This window comes from Pteropus vampyrus, unplaced genomic scaffold, assembly GCF_000151845.1.
Source record: "Pteropus vampyrus isolate Shadow unplaced genomic scaffold, Pvam_2.0 Scaffold20, whole genome shotgun sequence".
In the NCBI taxonomy this organism is placed as follows: domain Eukaryota; kingdom Metazoa; phylum Chordata; class Mammalia; order Chiroptera; family Pteropodidae; genus Pteropus; species Pteropus vampyrus.
This window is the reverse complement of record NW_011888801.1, coordinates 13877227-13901771: the sequence shown is the minus strand read 5'-3', so window position 1 is coordinate 13901771 and position 24545 is coordinate 13877227. Positions and strand designations below refer to the sequence as shown.

The 24545-nt window shown below is 43.8% G+C and overlaps 1 protein-coding gene and 1 pseudogene across 3 annotated transcripts in view; one reads left to right on the top strand and one right to left on the bottom strand.

Annotated features, from left to right (window-relative positions):
• The window catches only part of ARHGAP22 (Rho GTPase activating protein 22), a 156062-nt gene that overhangs the window by 4708 nt on the left and 126809 nt on the right, over nucleotides 1-24545 (top strand). The window lies entirely within an intron of this gene.
• Nucleotides 24083-24201, bottom strand: LOC111736626 (annotated as a pseudogene).

Here is a 24545-nt window from a genome sequence, read left to right as displayed (position 1 = left end):
ACACACACACACACACACTCCTTAATTTTGACTCACCCTCCAGTTCTCAGCTCAGATGTTATCAGCCGAGGAAGCCCTCCCACACACCTCAGCCTAAACTGGGTCCTCAGTTCCCTGCTTTCTTTTTCTTAATAGCATTTACCTTGGATTAATTATAGTGGTACGCTCTTAAGTGGATTTATCTGGTGAATATCTGTCACTCCACTGGACTGTGAGCTCCATGAGGGCAGGGACTTCAATGCCAGGCATCTGGTGGGCACTCAATACATACATTTTAAATGAATGAATAGTAGAAAAGTATTAGCCTGAGAGACTGAAGCACTGTCTCTCCCCTAACTTGCCCAGGTCTTTAGGAAAGTTGGCCCCTTCCTTGACTGATTTACATGTTACGAATATTTCCCCAATTTCTTGCTTGCCTTTTACTTTTATGTTAGAGTTTTTTCCCCCCAGATACATATAAGCTTTTAATTTCTATGTCGTCAATCTATCAGTATTTTCTTTTAGAGTTTCTACCCTTGTTTAAAATATTTCAAGATAAAATTGATCTTTGCTCTTAAGGAATCTCCTGCATTTAGAGGAAATTATTAGACTGATGAGCAAAGCTGCAGCAGCTTTAGTTCTCTTCCTTAGCAGGAATATCAATGCCTTGGAAGCCTTAATGAATGTGCAGAGGCTGGTCCATACTTTGGAATAGAGGAGAAAGCTCTATGAGTGAGATAAAGTACTTTTGGTGGCCTTATTGTTCTTGATTTTCCCACAAGAAAGTAAACCAATATTTATTGTGTGCTGTCCTCCATGCTCCAGGCATTTCCATTGTACTTATTTAATTCTCATAACTACTGTATGATGAGGCATCAGTATTCCCATTTTAACAGATGTGGAGGGGGAATCATGGGTGACCTGCCAACAAGGGGTGGAATTTATATTCATGTCTGTCTTATGCTGAGACCTTTGAGCTCTCTCCCTAACCCAACACAGAGATTCACACTATCCAAAGACTGTTGCACATGGCCTGCATGTCTCCAGGGAGCTATAGGTTCTCTGAGTAATAAGATGCAGTGATATTTTTAAGAAAGTGCCCATCACCTAGGAACACATGGAGATCAGGTTTAGACAACTGTTAGAATATTTAAGGTTGAATTATTAATATGTAGTAGGAAATTAAGCAAATGAAAAAACAAGGCAATTATGAACTCCAAGGGAAACAAAAAGTGATGCATGAATGGAAAAATTATTATAGTACACTATATGGCTCAACTGGGACTAGCAATTACATAGTACTAATAATGCAAATTATGCATATTGATCAAGCTAAAATTACAATATAACTATATTGAGAGGGTGGGGAGGGTGCTTATGTATGGTGGAGGCAGGGGAGTAAAATAAATAAAATCCTCACCTTCCATAGTGAAAAGTCAAACAGGTAATACTTAAAAGGGAATAATCAAGAAGGGATGTGGCATAAAAACAGACATATAGATCAATGAAACAGAATACAAAGCCCAGAAATAAAACCATACATATATGGTCAAATAATTTATGACAAAAGAGCGAAGAATATACAATGAGGAAAGGATAGTCTCTTCAATAAATGGTGCTGGGAAAACTGGGCAACCGCATGCAAAAGAATGAAGCTGGATCCTTTTCTTATACTATACACAAAAATCAACTCAAAATTAATTAAAGACTTGAATGTAAGACCTGAAACTATAAAACTCCTAAAAGAAAACATAGGGAATGAGCTTCTTGAAATCAGTCTTAGTGATGATGATCTTTTTGGATTTAACACCAAAAGCAAAGGCAACAAAAGCAAAAATAAACAAGTGGGACTGCATCAAACTAAAAACCTGCACAATAAAGGAAACCATCAACAAAATGAAAAGAAAACCTATCAAATAGGAGAAAATATTTGCAAATCATATATCTGATAAGGAATTAATATCCAAAATATATAAAGAACTCACACGACACAACTTAATAGCCGCCCCCCACAAAGTCCAACTTAAAAATAGACAGAGGAACTGAACAGACAGTTTTCAAAGAAGAAATGGCCAACAGGTACATGAAAAGGTGCTCAACATCACTAATCATCGAGGAAATGCAAATTAACCACATGTGATATCACCTCACACCCGTTAGAATGGCTATCATCAAAAAGAGAAGGGAAAACAAATGTTGGCTAAGATGTGGAGAAAAGGAATCCTGGTGCACTATTGATGGGATTATAAATTGGTGCAACCACTATGGAAAACAGTGGAAAGCCACTATGGACCTATCATATGATTCGGCAATCCCACTTCTGGGTCTACATCCAAAGAAAATGAAAACATTATATCAAAGGGATAGCTGCACTCCCATGGTCACTGCACCATCATTCACAATAACCATGATCTGGGAACAACCTAAATGTCCATCGGTGGATAAATGGATAAAGAAGATATGGTATATATTACATAGTGTGTGTGTATAACATTTATACAATAATATACATTAATATGTAGTATATATTTTATATATAGATAATATACAGTTGAGCCTTGAACAACAGAAGGAGTTTGGGGCACTGACCACCCCCCTGCAAAGTTGAAAATTTGTGTATAACTTTTGACTTCCCAAAACTTTAACTGTTAATATCCTACTGTTGACTGGCAGCCTTATTGATAATATAAAGTTAATTAACACATATTTTATATGTTATATGTATTTTATACGGTATTTTTACAATAATAAACTAGAAAAGAGAAAACGTTATTTAGAAAATCACAAAGAATACACTGACAGTACTGTATGTATGTATTGAAAAAATCTGCATATAACTGCACCCATGCAATTCAAGCCTGTGTTGTTCAAGGGTCAACTGTATATATATTATATAATATGTATTTTTATATATACACAATGGAATCTTATTCATCCATGAGGAAGAAGTAAATCCTGCCATTTGTGACAGACAGCATGGATGGGCCTTGAGGGCATTATGCTAAATGAAATAAGCCAAACAGAGAAAGACAAATACTGTATGGTATCATTTACACAGGGAATCTAAAAACAAAATGAAAGGCAAACTCATGGAAATGGAGAGTAGAAAAGTAGTTATCTGGGAACGGGGCAGGGGTTCGGGGGGCAGGGGGAGAATAGGGAACATTTGGTAAAAGGATACAAACTTTCAGCTATAAGATGAATAAGGTCTGAGGATCTAATGATGTAAAACTGGTGACATATTTGATGACATTGTGTTGTATAAATGAAATTTGCTAAGAGAGTAGAATTTAAATGTTCTCGGAAAAAAAGACAAATATGTGAGATGATGAATGTGTTAATTGACTAGATGGTAAGGAATCAAGAAGGAAAAAAGAATCAATAAATAAATACTATTTAGAAATGTGGAGGTAAATAGCAAAGGAACCAACTAAAATGGTTGAAAGTGGCTGCCTTTGGAGATGAGGAATGAAGCAGGTAAAAGGACAGGAGACTGCCAGGTTTCACCCCAGGGCTTGCAGGACTACTTGAGATGTGGTTGAGGAGTGATAGCCTAGAGCTCATGTAACCTGTTGCCAGTTCAAACTGGAAGATTGTTCAGAAGGAAGTTTCTGCTCTTAAGGAGTGACAGAGGGGTTCACAGACCTCCTTTGACTGCTGAGTTCTAAATGGTATGGCCTTCTAGGATATGCCCATGCCGCCCCTGCCCAGGCTTGCTGGGTACTCTGAGGGCTCCCTAAGACGGGCCACCTCCAGGGCCCGGAGAGAGGAATAGCAAAGGAACAGTAACCTACTTAGTTGATACAGCATCTGACTTTGCCTAAAATTCAGAGAGAGGATCCCGGGTTAGGAGATGGGTTAGTGAGGTATGCCAGGTGGGTGGTGGTCCCCTTATTTCAGGTCAGACATGGCTCCACTGTTTAGAGCTGATACCTTCCCAGGGGGCTCCAGTCCCCAAGTCTGGATGTCCTCTGTCACTTGCCGGGCCTTCTACTCCACACAGACAACTGAGCTCTCTCCTCTCTCTCCCTTTCAGAACTGAAATGAAATTGCAGAGGTCCTCAGATAACCAAAATATCTAGGACAAGTCCCAGGGACCTGATTAGAGGAAATAAAAATTCGTGATTCGGGGATCTCTGAACAACAGGGGCCTCACAGAATGATGCACCTTGATTTTTTAAATACTGTTTATTCTAGGATTTCATTGTTTATTTCTAATATATTTTTTTATTTTTTAATAGAGGCATAATTTACATAGAGTAGAAGACACAAATCAATGACTCCCCCTAGATCAAGAATTAGAGCATTTCCTTTAACTCCAGAAAGTTCCCTCCTGTCTCTCCCCAGCCCCTCCTCCAACCAAACTCTCAGACTTCTGATTTCTGTCACTGTAGAGTAGTGTTGCCTGATCTTCAGTTTCATATGAATGGAATCATATGGTATGACTCTCACTGCTAACATTCTACAGAGAAGGAAGAACAGTGAGAAGGTAGCTAGTGAGTGTTTAGGATGTGCTGGATGTGTGCTGGACACTATTTACATGCCTATATCCAGTTTTAATCCTTATACCAATACTGAGACAAGGCAGAAAGTGGAGGCAGAATAATTTATGTAAAATGCTCAAAATCACACTACTAAGATCAGAAGCAGCTTAAACACAGGACACAGGTCTGAGAAGCTTTTATCCTCAAATATAGACCTGTCCAGAGGCCGGAGGAGGCCACTTGGTGTCACTGAGCAGCTTAGGCCCCAGTGATACAAGATGTCTGATTCCTCACAAGCACCTCTTTCTATGGGCAGGTGTTCACAACACTGTCACCAGATTCAGGGACAGAAACAAAAGGTGGGGTTATGTCACCCACTCTGTCCTGGTTCACCTCAGATTTGTTCATCTGAAAGTCAGCCAGGCCAAGCAGCAGGTTAGTGGGAGAGGAGGGGGGAGTCAGGATTAGATGGGATGAAAAAGGTGGACAGCTGTGCAGGTGTCCTCATTAGGGGGTGCCTACAGTGTTGGCCCTTGGTGCCAAGGTGTGTGGTGGGCCTAGCCTCATCTACCTGGTGATACTGAGGAATCTCAGCTTTGGCTGCTGTTTTATTTCAACCTGCTGCATTTCTGACACAATTAGTCATCTTGAACTGCAGACTTAAGATATCTTCACCTCCTGCTTGCATTTGGAGTCAGACACATATATAATCACTTATGAACTGATCAGATATGTAATAATAGCAGTAACCATAGCTTATGCCTATTGAACTTAGGTAACCATGTTTTAGAACAAACACAGCTCATGAAGTAACTTTATTTGTGCCCTCTACTGTGCCAGGGGCCGGACCTTCCCCTGTCCCTGCCTAGCAAGGCTCTGTGACAACCCCAGGCACTCTTATATAATGAAATGCCCTAGAGTTGCTTTCATTTACAAAATACAAGACTAGTTCAATATTTCCACATCCATCCTAAGGCCTCATAAGTGATTTTTACCTGCCTCTTTGAAAGTGTGCTTCTTGCTCTGGCTCTCAATTCAGAATGTCACATCTCTGTCTTGGTGCTGTGTTGGAGCTTCCGTTTTCGTGTCCCATTATACATGTGTATAATCTCCTTTAATTCTCAAAAGACCCCTGTTGAGAAAGTGAACACTGTTGCCCATTTTCAGATGGAGAAACTAAGTCCCAGAGAGATTAAAGAACTTGCCGGCCAGGAACAGTGTCCAGCTAGGAGTGGCGGTGCTGGGATTTAAAACCCAAAGGTTGTTGAACATCATTGTGCACTTCCTTGTTCACACACCAGGCCCTATCTAGGCATCAGGAGAGGAAAACCATTGCAAGGGAGAAAGTCTCATGTGTCAAGACCCAGAGGCACATATGCAAGGGATACTGTTAGCCCCTGGGTGTGGCTGCAATGCAAGAAGACACTGGTGGGGAAAAGGTGATGTGGCAAGGGGAACAGACCCAGCCCACATCTAAGTAGGGCTTTAAGCAGGGGAGTGGCATGGCTATACAGAGCGTTAGACAATGATGCTTGCCACAAGGTGAGCAGCGGGTCTGCAGGGAGTGACAGGTCAGAGAGAGAGCGGACGTGCTGTGGGAGTGATGGTGTTTCCCATCTACCATCCACAGAGGGCATGAGGGGACAAGGGGACATCATCAGAGCACATCTCCTGGGAGCTTTCAGTGGCTGCCAGCCAGGTTCCCCTGCCTCTGGACATTTCCCCCGTCCCTAGACTGCCAGTCAATCTGCTGCTGCCTGAGGCCCATGTACCAGGAGATGAAGGTGGCAGTTTGTGTCCTGGAGAAATGCACTGAGGACCCAAACCTCCTCCCTCCTCCTGCCTCTACTCTCAGATACCAGCTGATGGAAAAACTGAGTTCTTTCCATGGAAGATGCCCAAAGTTCATAACACCAGCACTCTTAGACACTTGGGACATAAAGCACTACCAGGTGCTGGACCAGAAGAGCCCAGGCTGAACTACCAGCCACAAAGAAGTGGAGAATTAGCCATGATGTTATTGTTTGAAGATAGGAATAAATGACTTATTTGCAAGACAGGCTTGAACTGGGTTAGGCCTGGGCCAGGAGGCTGCTTTGAGCTCCCTCAGCAAGACAGTCAGAGACCTGCCCTGACTCTGCCAAAACATCAACAGCCTCAATGATTACTTAACTAAGAGTGGAGAATGTATTGATCAAAGCTAATGGCTCGTAGGCAGGCAGAAATGAAATTTATCATCGATATTGAATTACATCAACTCCACCAATCCGAGGCTCCTGGTGAATAGCCTGCTAATCTGAACAGGAGCAGAGGCGGCAAGCTGGGAGCCAGCTGCTTCTGGACAAGGTCCAGTAGAGCCTAGAAGTGGGGAGAGGGGCTTCCAAGGGGCTCAGCCTGCAGCAACAAGAAGCAGAACTAACCACCATCCATTTGGTGCTGCTCCATTTACCAAAGCACTTTCAAAGTGTCATTCATTTCATCTTCACTATAGGCTAGGAAGTAGGTAGAGTTTGTGTTTTGCTCTCATTTTACATGGAAACCTGGAGCTCCAGGATAAAGGGCCTCAGGCCTCCAAATCCTGTGCCGCTTCCTTGACCTCACACGGCCTCTCCGTACCCACTGCCATACTAGGAAAAAATTTAACTACAGTTCTGTGTTTTGAGTCTTCTGCCAGTCACTTCTCTGATACAAGAACAGAAACAGTGATCTTGTGCCCTCGAGCCTTTTTATCATGCAGAAACAGGCCATGGGTGGGAGAAATCCTGGAGGCAGATTTCTTCCAAACCCAGATTACCTACAGAGGTGCAGGTCTCTTAGATTTGGTCTTTCCCATCTTCTTAGAGATTCCTGTCTCACGTTCCTTCATTTTCGGCAAACATTTATTGAGAGGCTTTGTACTACATTCTAGGGATTCAAGAGTGAGGAGGGCACCTTCCAGGGCCATAACAAGAGCATAAATCAGTACAGCATATAGAGGCTCACTTCCAGCCAGAGGTGAGTGCACAGTTACAGGGGCGGCATAAAGGATGGAAGTCAACTCTTCTGCTTGGGAACCTGCTGGAGGAGCCTTCATACCATAGGAAACAGCTGAGCTGATGCTTAAGGCTCATCAGTCTAGCAAGCACAGAAATGCAGGTGTATGGCACAAAATGGCCCATGTGGGGACCAGTTGTGATTTGGAAAGAGTGAGGTGTGTGGTATGAGTGGGAAATTAAGCTGGAGACCTGGCCGCACACAGGCTCACAGAGGCCTCCTCGTCCTTCGACTTCATACCCATGTCAGTGATGGCTAGAGCTGTCTTTGCCCTAAAAAAGGGCACAGTTTCTTCCAGTTAGATGCAACAAGAGGGACCCCACCGTGGGATGATGGTTGGAGGTCTAGCCTGTGAATAGAAGTTAGAGGAAGTCCATCAGCTTTTCTTTCTGAGAAGAAGGGGCTTTTCATTAGTTTTGTTGGAGAGGGGTCAGGATATGATCTGTTCTAGGGCCGGGAGAGTTAGGGTTAAGGGCCTGGGTGCCATACTTCCTGGCTTTGACCCCACGCTCTCGCACCCTGCACAGTCTTCCTATAACCCCTGCTGGGCAAACCCCCTCTCTACCTAATCTTTCACTGTGAGAAGAAGAAAGCTTTTCCTCTCCCTTCTTAAGTCTTAAGCCTGAGGCCTGCAAATTAAATTTATAAAACACAGATTAACAGAAAGATATATCAATTTTATTGATTTTGGGGCAGGGGAGACTACAGAAAAGGGATAAAACCCCAAAGAGTCAGTTAAAGCTAGAGGCAGCAAATTGTAGGAAGGTGATCAGGAAATATTTGGTAAATAGGAGTAGTTTAGTAAAGTTCGTTATGCAGACTCAATTCTGACTCCGATAATATGAATGTGTCCTCTTCCTGGTACAGGAGTAGGAGGTACCTTTACAAAGGGAAATTTATACCCTACTTTTAGGAAGAAGGAGGAAGGGAAGAGAACTCCTCTTGTATTTGCTGTTTCTCAATTGCCAGCAGCTAAAAATAATCAATATACCAAAGTCACGTATTTTGGAGTGGCATAACTTGATCCGTCTAATGGCTCACTCCATTCTTTCATCCAGCTTCAGCTTCACCACTGACCTCCCAGTCTCCCTGCCTGACTTTCTTGCTGCTGTCTTCACGCTGCCATTCCCCCCTTATACTTGCCATGATTACGGTCTCTTGTATTTGGGTGTCTCTGTTCCCTTTTTACCTCTGCTAGGGTAGGCATGTGCCTTTCATCTCCATACCCCAGTGGCTAGCACATGGTGGATGCACAAGAGGCCCCTTAAACTCCATGAGTAAATAAATGAACTCTAGATCCAGTCAAATTTGGAGGTGTTCACTGCATGGAAGTACAGTTCGGGTGTCTGTACCCTCTTGCAGAAGACCAGTACCAGCTGAGCCAGGAGGCAGACCTAGGAAGAGCCAATAAAAATAACTCTTAAGAATGTGATATTTTCTAATAATATTTTTAAATCTCTAAAATAATCATTATGAAAAAATTCCAAAGTTTCTAGACTACCTTACCATTATTTTAGAATTAGTACTTTTTCTTATGGTTGTGCCCTTATTGTCTTTCATCCTAAAGGCCCTAAAGTGAGACCCAGTAGGAGGGCCTGGCTGGTTACCCTTCAGATGGGGCACCCAGCACAAAACAAATCACCAAGTGGAGCACAGAAAGAAGCTAAATAACAAGTTAAAATATATATAAATATAAAAGGTAGAGGGCACTGAGGAACCATCATGTAATAAATCATCTGAGGCTCGTACAGTATTCCCAGGACAACATGGGAACCTGACCAGGCCCCCTCGTCCTCGGCTGCAAATTGCATTAAGTTGATGAAACCATTTTGTCCACATACAACCCCCGCCCCCCCAGAGTGCCCCTTCCATTACCTCACCTCTTTCTTCTCAATCAATCTTTCAGCCTCAATACTTACCCTTTAAATCAATTCAGCTCTGAGAGCCATCTTGCTATTTCCCAGCCCAGCTTTCAAATCCCATTGACTTTTATAAATCAATTGTGTTTTAGTCCATGCACAGCCTCTCCTCTGTGCTCTGGGGCTGCACTTACAGAGCTGCTGATGGAAAAACACCCCTGGCCTGCTGCAGGGTGCCTAACCCCAGTGTGCACTGTGCCCGGCCAGACACCCCAGTGGCTTCCCAAGGCCAGTGATGCCACAACCTATTCAACAGGCCCTGAAAACAACTAGGTATGTTAGGTGGGGTTCTCCTAAGTAGACTCTGAGATAAGGATTTTCATGCAGTAATTTCTTAAAGAGGTGCCCCCCACGGGATACCGAAGGAGTTGGAGGAGCTGGACAGAAGAAGAGAGCCAAGCTGGGGTTCAAAGCCTGATAAAGAGAACTTTGAAGTGTGACTTCCACCTCTTTACCCCTATGAGTAGTTTCTGACTGGAAACCAGGCTGCAGGGGCTTTCAGGCTCCCACACCCAGGAGTCTTGGCCAAGGGCTAAGGGATAGGGGAGGCATGTAAATTTCCAGGCACTTCCAGTTCTCTCAGTGCCTACTCAAAATGGGCTCCAATAGCCCACGGACAGTCTTTCAAATCACCCAGCAGTCCTGAAAAACCACCCAGGGTAAGCTGTTCAAAGTAAAAGGGGACTGGGAAAGGGGCATAAAAACAAGAAAAAGGAATTTAAGGGTATTTGGGCAGAGCTCAATTCACTGTGTAAGGTGTCTGTGAGTGTTCTCAGCAATTTCTAAGCTAAAGCAGCTCCAGGTCCTCTCATTGCACACTGGGTGAGTAAGTGACTGCATACCCTCACTGTGTCCCCTCCTTATTCGAGATGTGGTAGAGTAGACAAGCTAAAGTGGACCCAGGTCCACCGGAGAGGCTCATCTACAGAGAGGGGCTCCCTGACCTGGTCCCTCCGGAAGGGCCATGGGTGGGCTTAGGCCATGCTTCCATGAAGCATCATCTGTTCAGCCTGGAAGCTCTGAGCAGGCAGAGGCTGCTTTGTGTTGCGGTCCACAGCCTAGTGTGGTGCTTGACGCAGATTATTACCTACAAACATTTATCAAACTTCTGATATTTTAATTGCTACTTTAGATCTCCTAAGGGATCCAGCACGATTCCCTTTTAAAGTTTTTATTTTGACTTACATAAGTAACACTGCATTTCCTCCCTGTAAAAAATGCTCTATACTACAGCTCAGTCCTCCCCTTTATGAATGTCACCACCGTTACAGTTGTGACATGTTCCTTCTGTGCGAATACACGTCCCACTGAAAATGCATGATGACATTTTTTGTTTAGGTGTTGTCTTTTTCTTCCTTTTTTATATAGTTTTATATTTTGTGCATTGTTCTGCAGCTCGCTTTTTTCCACCACTATAATAGAATTGATGTAAATGTTAAAGCAGCAAAAGAGAGATGGGAGGGTTTGGGGTACATCTTTAAAAAGGTAGTGAGGAAAGGCCTCACTGAGAAAATGGCATTTGAGTGGAGAACGAAGAGGCTGAGAGGAAGTGTTGCAGGGCAGGGGACAAGAGCAGGTGCAGAGCCAGGTGGCGGATGCATGGCTGTCCTGTTTGAGGGACTGCAGGGACCAGCGAGGCCAGGACTGGGGAAGCATGAGGAGATCCAAGAGGTCACATTAATGTAGGAAGAAGGCAAGAGAACTAAAATGTCAAATCAAGCTATATTCAGAGACTGCAATGTGCTGATCAGCCCTACAGATGGACCACAAGGAAACCTGTAGAACAAAGGAAAATTTCTGCTGGGTTTGCTAAGAAACCGAAATGGACTCTTTAAGTCAGCCTTACATAAAATAAAATCATTCATTCCCTAGGGCTAAAATAATGGGGAATTTAGGGATCAAAGGCTGGGAACTGCCAGCAGGCCTTTCATGCTATATACTCTTAACTTTTTCACTACATATTGTAATCCTTTCTCACTGTATGCCCATATCATCAAAGGAAAATGGGTAAACTGAGTCTTTAAACTATAATTCACAGAAACTGAGAATGATGTGTAAACTGGCTTCCCCAGCACTCCCTGCTCTTTTTTTCTGTTTTGGCTTTTTGTCTTTGCTTTCTTTCGTCTTTGCTTTTTATTCTATAGAGTGTTGTCCCTTCTCTAATAAACTTTCCTTTTGACTCTGACTCCGGCGTGCATTTGAATTCTTTCTTTCTTACTCTCAGCCAAGAACTCTCTCGATGCAGTCTTTGAGTTCCCCCTACTCAGAGGAATTTCCCCTGTCCTGCATCATGTTGGCCCAGTCCTGAGGACCCTTGTAGACTGTAGTAATGGCCCTGATGTTTATGCAGAGGCAAGAAAGGGAGTCCTGCAGGAAGGAACATGATCTAACTCTCATTTTTAAGATTTTTCTCTGGCTGTCCTGTTAAGAGACTGCAGAGAAGTGGCAGAGAAGTGCAGAGAGGCTACAGCAGTGTATCAGGAGAGAAGTGATGGTGCTGGGGAATAAACCAGCCTGGGGGTGATGTTTCCACTGACAGATGGGGTAGCAGATTTCAGGGCAGGGAAAGACCAGGAGTTCAGCTTTGGACTTGTGGGTCTCTGGTTCAGGGTTGAGCTCTGCACAGGTGCCTTCTGCACATTGAGGGCGTTTAAAGCCATGAGATAGGAGATCACGGAGACAGTGAGTGTAGATAGAAGTGGCACCCAGGAACAATCAAGAGGTGGGGAAGATGAGGAGACAGAGTGGCAGCCAGTGAAGAAAGGGAGAGGCAGCAGAGAGTGGTCTTGGAACTCAAGGGTAGAAATGGTACTGGAGTAGGGAGGGACCAACTCGGTCAATGTTGTGAGGGGTCAAGGAACAGGAGGACTGATGTGACCCTTGGATTGAGCAGCGTGAGGGTCATTGGTGGCCTTGATAAGAGCAGTTTCAATGGAACAGAGGTAGGGGAAGCCCGACCAGGTGGGGTCAAAAGAGAGCAGGAAGCGTCCGGGATGATGAAAAGTTCTAGAGGTAGATGGTAGCAATGGTTACATAGCAATGTGAATTTACGGAATGCCACTGAACTCTACATTTAAAAATGTTTAAAATGGTAAATTTCAGGTCATGTGTATTTCACTACCGAAAGAAAGGAATAGGAGATGAATTGGAAAATGGAAGTGAAGACACCTTTTCTGAGGTGTTTGTTACTAAAGGGAGCTAACCATGTTAGTATGTACATTCATCTCATTCTCTTTTTAACTTTTGCAAAGAATCCTATCGTGTGAATACAGCACAGTTTATTTAGTTATTTCCCTACTGTTGGTATTTGGGTTTTTCCTTATTTTAGGGATCATGCAGAGTGCTCCCAGGGCATCCTTGTGTATGACTACCTATGCCCTTATGGTTCTTTCTGGAGGAGAGAGATAAGAAGCAGAATTACTGGGTTGTAGAGTAGGCATGTTTTTAATTTTAATAAATACAGCTCAATTACCCTCTCCATTGTGGCATATAATTACTCACAAACTCATCAACACATGATACAAAACTTTAAAAATGTATCTATCTAAAGGGTACAGAGTGCTGTATCATATTATAGCTAAAATTTGTATTTCCCCAGTTACAACTGAAGTTCAGCATCTCTACACATCTTTTTGGCTGCCTGTACTTTCCCTTCTGTACATTGCCTATTCACTTTTTTGATTTCTTCCACTCTGAGAAACAAAAGATCCCTACTTCCTTGATAGGAAATGGCATGAATCAGTAACTCCTCTGTTGGCCCTGAAACTCATGTTGCCTTGGCAACACCTTGGTGCTACACTGCCCTTTGCCCTTTTCTAATAATGAATGAACCTTTGGGTACTTGAATTCTATTTCATCCACCCTGGGTTCTGACTTCTTGAGTTTGAATTGACTTGTGTTTTCATCCAGGGCAGCCCTTGGGCAGACAGAAACCAAGCTGTCATCTCGCCCACACATGAGAACTCTCCTGTTTAAACTGTTTTTTCCTTCCCTCCCTGGCTCCATTGACTTGAAGCACTTAGGGGCCACTCAGGCTCAGTTCTACTTGGGAAGAATTACAGCATCTGTAGTGATCAGGACTGACTGGGTTTGAGTCCTGCCTCCACCATATAACACTGGTATTTGTGACCTTGAGTAAGTTTCTTTCTTCTGAGTCTCAATCAGAACATCTGAGAAATCAGGGTTATTCTGAGGAATAAGTGAAATTACTAATGTCAGCCACCTGGCCGCATTTCCACCTCTGGCCTTCGCAGGCACTTGTGCATGTTCATCCTGTCCACTGCCCACACACCCCACCCTCATCCTGTCCATGCATCGAGTTTCTTCTTTCTCCCATCTTGGCCCATCTCAGGCCAGCTTTAGCGGGGCCACTGCTAATGAATGCAATGAGATCCAAGTCTACCAACACCCACTGACTGAGAGTGCTCACATCCTCTCTCACCAGGCCACATGGCAGGGCTCAGAATGACCAGCACAGTGGGCCAGGGCACTCGAAGGTTCACGGCACCCTGGCGCAGGCACAGCTCAAGAGGAGCAGCAACACAGAGTGGTGGGGAGTGGGGGTGGAGGCACAGTCAGGACCAAGTGCAAAGAGAACAAACAGGGTGGGAGTTTGGGGTGTTTGCCACAGGTAGGCTCTCTAACTCCCAGCAGGTAGGGCCCCAGAGCAGAAGGAAGACCTTACCATCACTGAAGGACCCCTGTCCACATCCATCCATGCTCCCTGCTTCCTGCCACAGCTCAGGATGGTGTCTTGCTGATCCAGGCTAACCCCCACCACCACCTGAGCCCAGGTTCCACATCTATCAGTTACCAGATCCCTCAAGCCCCTCCCTGGCTCGTGGACCTCACAGTTCCCCACCCATAGCCTCACCTCTCCCAGTCTAAAGGCCCTTACCTATCAGCTTTTGAACAGGCTTAGATCTCCCTGTCTTAATTAGGGGACACCCTGCCCTCCATTCCACGTTCCACTCCAGAGACCTTTCTTTTCTCCACCCTCCTTTTCAGGGACCAGTCCTGGAAGAGTTCTCCACACTCTGGCTACACACCCTCCTCCCCACTCACCCTCTGGTCCTCTTTCTGTAGGTGGTTCCTGCCCCACCCCTCCACCTGTGACCTTAACCCTTTCTCTGTCATGGGCGTGCTTGTCCCTTTCTTACAACCCTCTCTGGGTCTTCTAAGCAATTTGTCTTTGGTGGTTTTCCCATTGCTCTTGCAGCTTTGCCGAGAGTCGGTCACAGCTGCTCTGCTTTTTCCCATCCTTAACACCAAGTTCCTAGGAGTTCTGGCTTCAATCCTCTTTTTTCCTCACTCTAGAGTCCTCCTGGGAGATCTCATGGATGTCCAGCAGTTTCATGAAGGGGTTAAGTGCACAGGCCCTGCAGGAAGGTGAATTAAAATTCAAAAACAGGCTGTGCCACTTCCTAGCAGTGTGGTAGCCTTAGGCAGCTTACTTAGCTCTTCTAACCTCAGCTTGCACATCCATAAAAGCAAGGTAATGACACTTGTGAGGACTAAATGAAATAATTCATGCAGAGCATTCAGTCCAGTACATAGCATATAGTGTCCAAGCTCTCAGTGAATAGTAACTCCTGTTACTGTTATTACTGTCATAAAACAAGCCCTTATTTGAGGCTTCCTCTGTGCCAGACACTGATCTAGCCACCTCTCTCCTGAGTCCAGCTCTCTCTCCCATACTCCAGAGTCCACATCTGACTTCCTCCAGGACTTATACCCTTGGATGTCAGAAAGACTCCAAAATCCAATGTGGGCAAGTTGAACTCTTTATTGCCCTGCACTGTCCTTCTCCTCTTTGACCATTGTCCTGCCCCACTCCTATTCTCCAACTTCCCCATGTAGCCACAATCATTAGCCCCCTCCTCCTAAAATGTCTCTCAGGTGCTCCCTGCTCTCTGTCCTCCCAGAGATGCACCCTCATCCTCTACTGTCTGTCTTTCCTCTCCTAGCTTTGTCCCATCAGCTTCCCCAGTTTCTCAATAGCCTGGCTTCCATACAAGTTTCCCAGGCCTCCAAGGCTCCTGGACGAGTCTGCACGTCCTAAGCTCAGGGTCTCCCTCCTCAGAGCTGACTGCCTGGACCAAGACTCTGGATTTCAAACATAGGATTGTTTCAAACAGGTATGTACGTGCAGGTGTGCACAGACACACTTTTGCACATGTGTACTTTCAAACATACTCACACTTGTGCACACACACTCACAAACATGCTCTTGCATTCACAATCACGTACTTATGCATGTATACACTTGCATAGTCATGCATGCATACACACTCTTGCATAGTCATGCATGCATACACACATTTGCGAACATACACACACTCATGTGCACACATACACATGCACACATTTATGCATGCACATACACTCATGCATGTACACTCTCTTACACATACACTTACACATTTCAAACATACACTCATGCGTATGTACATACACATAATTCTCTCTCTCACACACATACACACACACATACACACACACACAGACATACACACTCATACACACAGAATACCCAGGAGAGTTGGGTCCCCTGGCTTTCTACTGTCCTCAATCTTGGGAAGAGGTAGATACACACACTGTACAAATTACACAATTATATGCCAGGCTGTTATTCATGCTGTTTTAAAGGTAAAATTGAAGTGAAAGAAAGAAACTAATTTCAGTGGAGTGCTACATAAAGGTGATAAAACTGGACCCATACCTTGAATGGAAGGTAGGACTTAGACAGTGAGGATGAGCAAAAAGAAGTTTATGATGGGATGTTGTCAAGTGTGACTGGAGCCGAGGACAGTAATTATCAGAATCACTTGGGCTCCTTCAAAATCCAGATTCCAGGTCCTTCCCCCCAGAAGTTCTGATTCAAATGATCTGAAGAGTGGTATTTCTAAGGCCCCTAGGTAGTATAATATGCAAACACCTCTGGAAGCCAGGAGCTGGGCAGGTGGGAGGTATGTGGTTAAGCTGAGTGGTGTCCCATGAAAGAATCATAACTGCCAGGGCAGGGGGTGGATTTTACTCTGTGCATAGTTGATAAATATCATAACTATTTTAGAGAAAAGAAGTATAATGATTAGATCTATGTTTAGAAAGATTTCCTTGGCAGGTGTATCTCTCTTTTGGAGGCTCCTATGAAAGGCAAGAGGTAAGAGAAAGGAGTCCAGGCAAGGATGTTAAGAATTTGAATTGATTCAGTAAAAGCGAAATGAGAATGGAATAAGAGTGCAGAGAAAATCTTCAGAATTTGAAAACTACTTGACCGTAGGCCAGAGGGGAGGAATTTGTCAAAACAACTCCAAGCTGTCAAGGCATGTTGGCTGTGAGCCCTCAGTGAGGAGTTGGGGGAACACGTTTGGGAGAGACAAGCCAGCATTGAATTTGGACATAAGCTTAGATGATCCTGAACTATCCCGATGGAGACATCCTGCATAAGGTATGACATGTAACCCTAAAGTTCTGGAGAAAAATCTGAGCAGAAGTAAAGACATGGGACTCAGGATGGAATGGAAGGCAGCTAGGGCATCCATGGTCAACAGCAGGACTTTCAGAGAGAACAGAAGACATGGAGGCCAGAACAGGCTGGGCAGACCATAAGAGACATGGATGGAAACTCAGGCAGCTGGGCTCTGCACAACGATAGGAAGGAATAGCTTCGAGAAGAAAATGAGGAACTTTGAACACCCAGGGGTCTCAGAACCAGACCGTTGGATTTGACCAGAGCAGTTTCAGGAGAAGAGAAACTCTCCAAATGCAAAGGGTCAGCAGGGACGGGGGGATGAGGAAGGAGAGGCTGGGAGTAAGGGCCACCATCTCGAGATGCTTGTCAGTGAGAAAAGGTGACAGTGTCAACCCGGAACATGTGCTGATTTGAGCCAAGAGGTAGCAAATGCCACACACCTACCTTCCTCCCAAATCAGAGTCCCACCTCCCCTGATGTAGGCCCAAATTCTGGTCATCCTTCAGGGCTCAGCCTGATTGCTCCCTCCTCTGGTGGCTCTGCAGATGTCAAAAGGGTCTGCATCTACATTTAAGTGTCTGCAGCCTTTGTCTGTCCACGTGGCCTGTGGCTCTTTTACCTCTGTGAGGTTGCCTTTGTGATTTATTTCCCTGCCAGACTGGGAGTTCTGGAGGAATATGAACAACTCAGGATTCTGCACTGTACCTGGAGGAGTTCTGTAGATTTGGAAGGCTTGAGTGAGTGAATGAATGTGCTTGTGAGCAGAAGAGCCCCAACTTTGAAGTGCCCTTTGCCTTCCTCCCTGAGTGACAGACTTGCCCCGGTCCAGCTCTTCAGCCCTCTCCAGAAACTCTCAACTCTGGAGCCTTAGAATATTAGAGCTGTTTGACTTGAAACCTTGACTTAAATATTTCCAGAACTGAATAAGTTGATTCAGGAAATGCTGAGGACAGGACCAGTGGTTATTAATAAATCATAACAATGATTATTTCCCTTTTATGACACTCAGTAAAGCTTATAAGTAATATCTGTGTGATCGATCAGCAGGGGAAAAACCTGGGCTGGTTTGACAGCCTAAGTAGCATCTGTAGGAGGTGCTTCCTTGGTGAACTGAGGGGAACAGAAGACGGCCCTTCTCCCTCTCCATGGGAGCCAAGTAGATGTGGAGCAGGGCAGGCAGGGATGCTTGTAGCTGATGAAACAGAGACTGGCTGCAGCTCTCTGCTTGAGAGCTGACCCAGTGTACTTGCCCAGGGCTCCCCTTTGCCTGTTCCCTCCATGCTTGAAGCACTGAGGAGGGTGGTGCCTATGGCTTTGGTGTCAGGGAAAATATGCCACCCCTTCTTTGTCTTGCCATATTGAGAGAATTGCGGGCTAGTCATACCTATGTTTATTTATTTACTGCACAAGAGTGCTGAGCACCTACTCACTGCCAGTGTCAGTGTCCATGGTCCTGTGCTCCAAGGTCCTGGCTTCCTAAACAAGCAAACTTGAACAGAGAGCACCTCCAAAAACATGGCCCAGAGCAGGGAAAAGGGCTCCCTGGCAGTCCTTAGTGTTGGGGAATGTTAATGAGCCACCCAGTTCTTGTTGAGCTCCTGGTATGTGCCAACCTTATGCAGGATGCTGTGGATGGTGCAGAAGGAAGGGCAGGTGCATTCCTGGTCCTAGCAGCACTATGATCTTGTCAAATGAGATAGCTTCAAGCCCTGTCATAATAGAAGACAAGAGATAGACCAAGGATGTGGTGCTAGAACATTTCACGAAGCCCCAGAGGTTTGTGGAAGGATAGAGGATTCTAAGCAGCCCTTGCAGTTTCTCAGAGATGAAGCAGATGAGAATGGGAGAATAGACAATGGAGGCCTGAGTTAATCCACCCACTCTAGAGAGCCTTCACCCACAGGGGCCCAGCTTTCTCTAAGGCTAATGTTAGAAATTTCAAGTAATTAACAAAAACCTAGGCCACCTTGGTAACTTAATTTTATCATAGATTCTTGACCCATTAAAGGATTTTTTAAAAATAGGATACTGAGACCCAGAGAAGAAAACTCAGTAACCAAGGGGTTACCCCTGTCCCCTCTCCCCCCTTTGTCTTTTGTCATACTTCTTTGGAATACTGGAGTCATGATGACTCTCGTCTCATCATCATTTTCATGTCCCCAGAGCCCAACACAGGTCCAGACCCTGGAAAGAGATCTGTGAGTGTATGTTGAATCCAGCCCTGCTCCAGCCCCTTGACAGCTTGAGATGAGAGGGGCAAGTACAGCCTTAGGAGCTTAAAGGCCCCTGCTGATGCCCTTGGGTCCCAATAAGCATGACCCCCACCTGCCTGACATTGGCTCAGCCCAGCCGTACCCAGGCAGGGCGTTTCTTCCTCTAGGGCTGGCTCCTGGGTTTGCAGAGTGGCAGAGGCTGTGAGGCACAGACATTGGACACAGTGCTGCAGACACCTGGCAATGAAAAGGCGACTGACCTTTCCAGAGCTGTGAGAAAACTTCTGGGAAGGGCTGAGGCTCATGCGAGAGAGGAAGAGGGCCCAAGTGGCCTGTGGACCTACAGGGACCCCAGCTGCTCTCCACCCCCATTTAGCCTTTCCCACCTAGGATAATCAGTTAAATGGGCACAGGGAGTGAGCCAGTGCTTCCTACAGTTAGCGGAAGCCTATATGAAGATGTTCCATCTGATTAGTAGTAATTTAATAACAGGGCGAGCTAGACAATAAATAAGTGTCATTTTATACCTTCTGAATTATGGAAGAGTACTCAAATAATGATATTTCATGTTGATGTTATAGACAAAGTAGTATACTAGTATAATTTTGTGGTATAATATAGCCACACACCATTTCTAGAAGGAAGTATGTAATGGCACCTAAAGAGCCAAAAGCCATGAAAAGGTCTGTCCTTTCTGCCCCATGAACCCACTGCTGGGAACCCATCTTTAGGAAACAGTTCTGCAAGGACACGTCCACTGCACCATTTCTATTATAATCATTATTGCCATGGTAACTCATTACTGGGCACCTTGTACGGGCCAATCACTCTGCCAGGCTTGGCCATCTATCCTCCTCCAGCTCGTCCTGCAAGATCAGGTATCGTCATCCCAAATGGGCTCAGCTTGCTGATCAACAGACTGAGGCATAGAGATTTCACAGAGCTGGCAGTGATCTGAAAACAAGCCTGTGTTTCTTCAACTGGATCCATTATTGCCTTAATTAAATAACTAACATTGGAAAGAATTTTAGTGCCTGGCAGTAGGGAATTTTTAGTTAATTCACAGGGATAGTAAACAGCCATAGAAATAAAGGAAGAAAATATAATCTCATCTGGTACACATCAATATGCTTGGAGACCAGGAGCAGCAGAAAGGTAAGGAGCAAAATTGCAGATTGGCTGGTAAATGCAAGAACAAGTAAATCTCAACCCCAAGTGCAGGGAGCTCTGAACCCCGGGTTCAGAGGCAGGCATTTTTCCTGGAAGGAGAAGTTGGGCCATGCCACCAGACTTGACTCCATGATTGCCTTCTCTTTAGTCTCTGGGAAAAATTACTGCCCTGAGAGATCAGCAATCCCCCTTCAGTTAACTGGGGTGAAGCCTGGAAACAGTCTGCTTTCTCTCTGAACCAAAGCACAGCCAAGGCAAGGCTGGAACATTCAACAGCCAAGGATGGCAACGAGAATCAAGTCAGGGCTGGCAAGGACCTACGTGGTCTGACTTGCATGGCTGGTGGTACCCACAGAGCAGTCACAGCTGCTTGGGGTTCCAGAAAAAAAGAGATAATGCCTCCCCTTAATCCACTGCTGTCAGCGATCCAGCCCCTTCCAGAGCAGAGCCCTCAGGATGGCCTTGGTATTTTTTGCTTATGTAAAGGGGTAGATTTGGGATTATATCCCAGCCATGTGACACCGAAGGCAAAACTGACAATCACCAGACTATAGGGTCTCCTTGGATACCAGCCAAGTGTCATGTTATATTCTATGTCATGTTAAGAACCAGACACACCTAAAAATAAGAGTAAGCCTAACTAGTCTGTGACGTTTGGCAACCATGACTTGCATCTATTCCCTGCCACACATGTAGAACTGGGTAAACGTCTTGTCCTCCCATCCTCACCCCTCAATCTAGAGGGGCAGAAAGACAAAGACACAGACATTGCCAGCCACAGGCCACATGTCCTGGTAAGGGAGGAAATGACTATCTGGAGGAGATTCAGAAGGTTCGTTCTGTGGAGTTGGATTTTGAAGGATGAGTAGGGGCACTCGAGGAAGCCAAAGCCAGGAGCTGAGTAGCAAAAGGATGGAAGAAAGATCCAGGTTAGTGTGAGAGTGTGGGCAGAAAGTAGGTCAGACTTAGGGAAATGCAGTCACGATTATAGTGGGAGGAGCTTATACACACACAAACATGGAATGAAAGATACAATACAATACCTGGGTCAGGGGACCATAGGTTCCAATCAGAAGTGAGGATCTGTGGTATAAGAATTATAAATGTGATTACATTAGGACTCAGATTTGTTCCTCCAAAGTCCATGATGGCCCCCAACGCTGCAGCAATATCCTTGATACTGAACAGAAAGAGATGAGGAGCTTCCTCCAGGACAAAGGAGAGAGAGGAAGGGGAAGGGATAGGGAGCAATGAGAGGGGCAAGAACTCAGTCATCATCACTCAGCCCTGGAAGTAGTTTCAGCTGGGAGAAGAGGGAGTCTGCAGGGCAGAAGGGCTCACAGCACTCAGAGGATTTGAGATAAGAGAGATGGCCCCTCTTACCTGCCAGGTAGTCATCAACAGATCCCCAAAAAGCTGAAGCAGAGGCCCTGCTGTCCAGGCAGGATGGTCCCATGGAAGCAGCAACGTGGCTTTGCAGGAGCTAAGCGAGAGTGCTCAGGTCTGATGCTGCCAGAGGAGGATTGCCATACAGAAACCAGGGAACAGCTCTGGATGGGGCCACCTCACTTAAGGCCTGAGTAACAAGAACCCTGCTAGAATGTAAGCTCCAGCAGGACCCAGATTTTTATGGGTTTTTTAAAATAAATTTTTATTTTTCAATTACAATGGACATAAAATATTATATTAGTCTCAGGTATACAAATTAGTTTCAGATATACATTAGATATTTTATGAAGTGATCACCCAGATAAGTCTAGTACCCATTTGACACCATCAATAGTTACTACAATATTACTGACTATATTCCCCATGCTATACTTTACATTCCCATTACTGTTTTTATAACTGGCAATTTATACTTTTTAATCTCTTCACCTTTTTCATCCAGCTCCCTAACTCCACCCCCCATCTGGCAACCATCTATTTGTTATCCGTATCTATGACTTTGTTTCTGTTTTGTTTGCTCATTGATTTTGTTTCTTAGGTTCCACATGTAGGTGAAATCATATGATATTTGTCTTTCTTTCTCTGACTTATTTCACTTAGCATAATACCCTCTAGGTTCATCCATGTTGTCACAAATGCAAGCTGTCGTTCTTTTTTATGGCTGAGTAATATTCCATTGTATATATGCCACATCTTTATTCATTCATCTATGTATGTACACTGAGGTTACTTCCATATGTTGGCTATTATAAATAACGCTGGAATGAACATAATGTATCTTTTCGAATTGATATTTTGGATTTCTTCATAGAAATACCCAGAAGTAGAATGCCTAAGTCATATGGTAGTTCTCTTTTTAATTTTTTGAGGAACCCCCATACTGTTTTCCATAGTGGCTGCACCAATTTACAATTCCACCAATAGTACATGAGGGTTCCCTTTCCTCTACATCCTCACCAATACTTGTTGTTTGTCAATTTATTGATGATAGTCATTATGACAGGTGTGAGGTGATATGGTGGTTTTAATTTGCATTTTCCTGATGATAATTGATGTTGAGCATTTTTTTCATGTGTCTGTTGGCCATATGTATGTCCTCTTTGGAGAAATGTCTATTCAGGTCCTCTGCCCATTTTTTAATCTGACTGTTTTTGGAGGGTTAAGTTTTATGAATTCCTTATGTATTTTGGATATGAACCCCTTATTGAATGTCTCATCGACAAATACTTCTCCCATTCAGTAGGTTGTCTTTTTGTCCCATTCAGTAGGTTGTCTTTTTGCAAAACCGTTTTAATTCGATGTATTTCCATTTGTAATTTTTTAAATTTTGTTTCCCTTGCTAAAAGAGACATATTCAAAAACCATATTGCTAAGAACAATGTCACAAACTTTATTACCTATGTTTTCTTCTAGGAGTTTTATGTTTTAAGATCTTTTAAGTCTTTAATCTATTTTTAATTTATTCTTGTATATGGTGTAAGAAAGTGATTCAGTGTCATTCTTTTGCATATATCTGTCCAATTTTCCTAACACCATTTATTAAATAGACTGTCTTTACCTCATGGTATATTCTTGCCTGCTTTGTCATAGATTAATTGACCATACAGGCATGGGTTTGTTTCTGTGTTCTCTATTCTGTTCCATTGATCTGTGTATTTGTTTTATGCCAGTACCATGTGGATTTTATCACTATAGCCTTGCAGGATAGTTTGATAACAGGTAGCACAATCTCTCCAACTTTCTTCTTCTTTCTCAAGATTGCTTTGACTATTCAGGGTCTTTTGTGGTTTCATTAAAAGTTTAGGATTATTTGTTCTAGTTCTGTGAAGAATGCCATTGATACTTTGATAGGGATTGCATTAAGCCTATAGATTGCTTTGTATAGTATAGACATTTTAATGATGCTTTTTCTTTCTATCCATGAGCACAATATATCCTTCCATTTATCTGTATTTTCTTAATTTCTTTTTTCAGTGTTTTATAGTTTTCCAAGTACAGATCTTTTACCTTCTTGATTAAACTTATTCCTAGATATTTTATTCTTTTTGAGGCAATTCTAAATGAGATTGTTTTAATTTCTCTTTCTGATAGTTCATTATTGGTGTATAAAAATGCAACTGATTTCTGAATATTAATTTTGTATACTGCTAATTTCTAGAAATGATAATTATTTATCAGTTCTAATAGTTTTTTGGTGGATTCTTTAGGGTTCTTTATTATAATATCATGTCACCTGCAAATAATGACAGTTTTATATCTTCCTTTCCAAATTGTTTTTTTAGGCAAGACAACCCTTAGTTGACCTCACAGATTGCAAAGACCTTGTCAGTTTACAATCCCTTATTTTTTTTTTATTGTTTACACCTACAGCACCTGGTCTTCCTAGGCGGTCTCCTATCCAAGTACTAACCAGGCCCAACCCTGCTTAGCTTCCAAGATCAGACAGGTTTGGGCTTGTTGAGGGTAGCATGGCCATAGACTTCCTTTCCAATTTGGATGCCTGTTATTTCTTTTTCTTGTCTGATTGCTGTGGCTAAGACTTCCAATACTATGTTGAATAAAAGTGGTGAATGTGAATATCCTTGTCTTATTCCTGATCTTAAAGAAAAAGCTTTCAGCATTTTACTGTTGAGTATGATGTTAGCTGTGGGTTTGTCATATATAGGCTCCATTTTATTATGTTCAGGTATGTTCCCTCTATTCCCACATATTGAGAGTTTTTTTTTTTTTATCATGAATGGTAATTGGATTTTGTCAAATGCTTTTTCTGCATCTATTGGTATGATCATATGACTTCTATCTTTCATTTTGTTTATGCGATGTA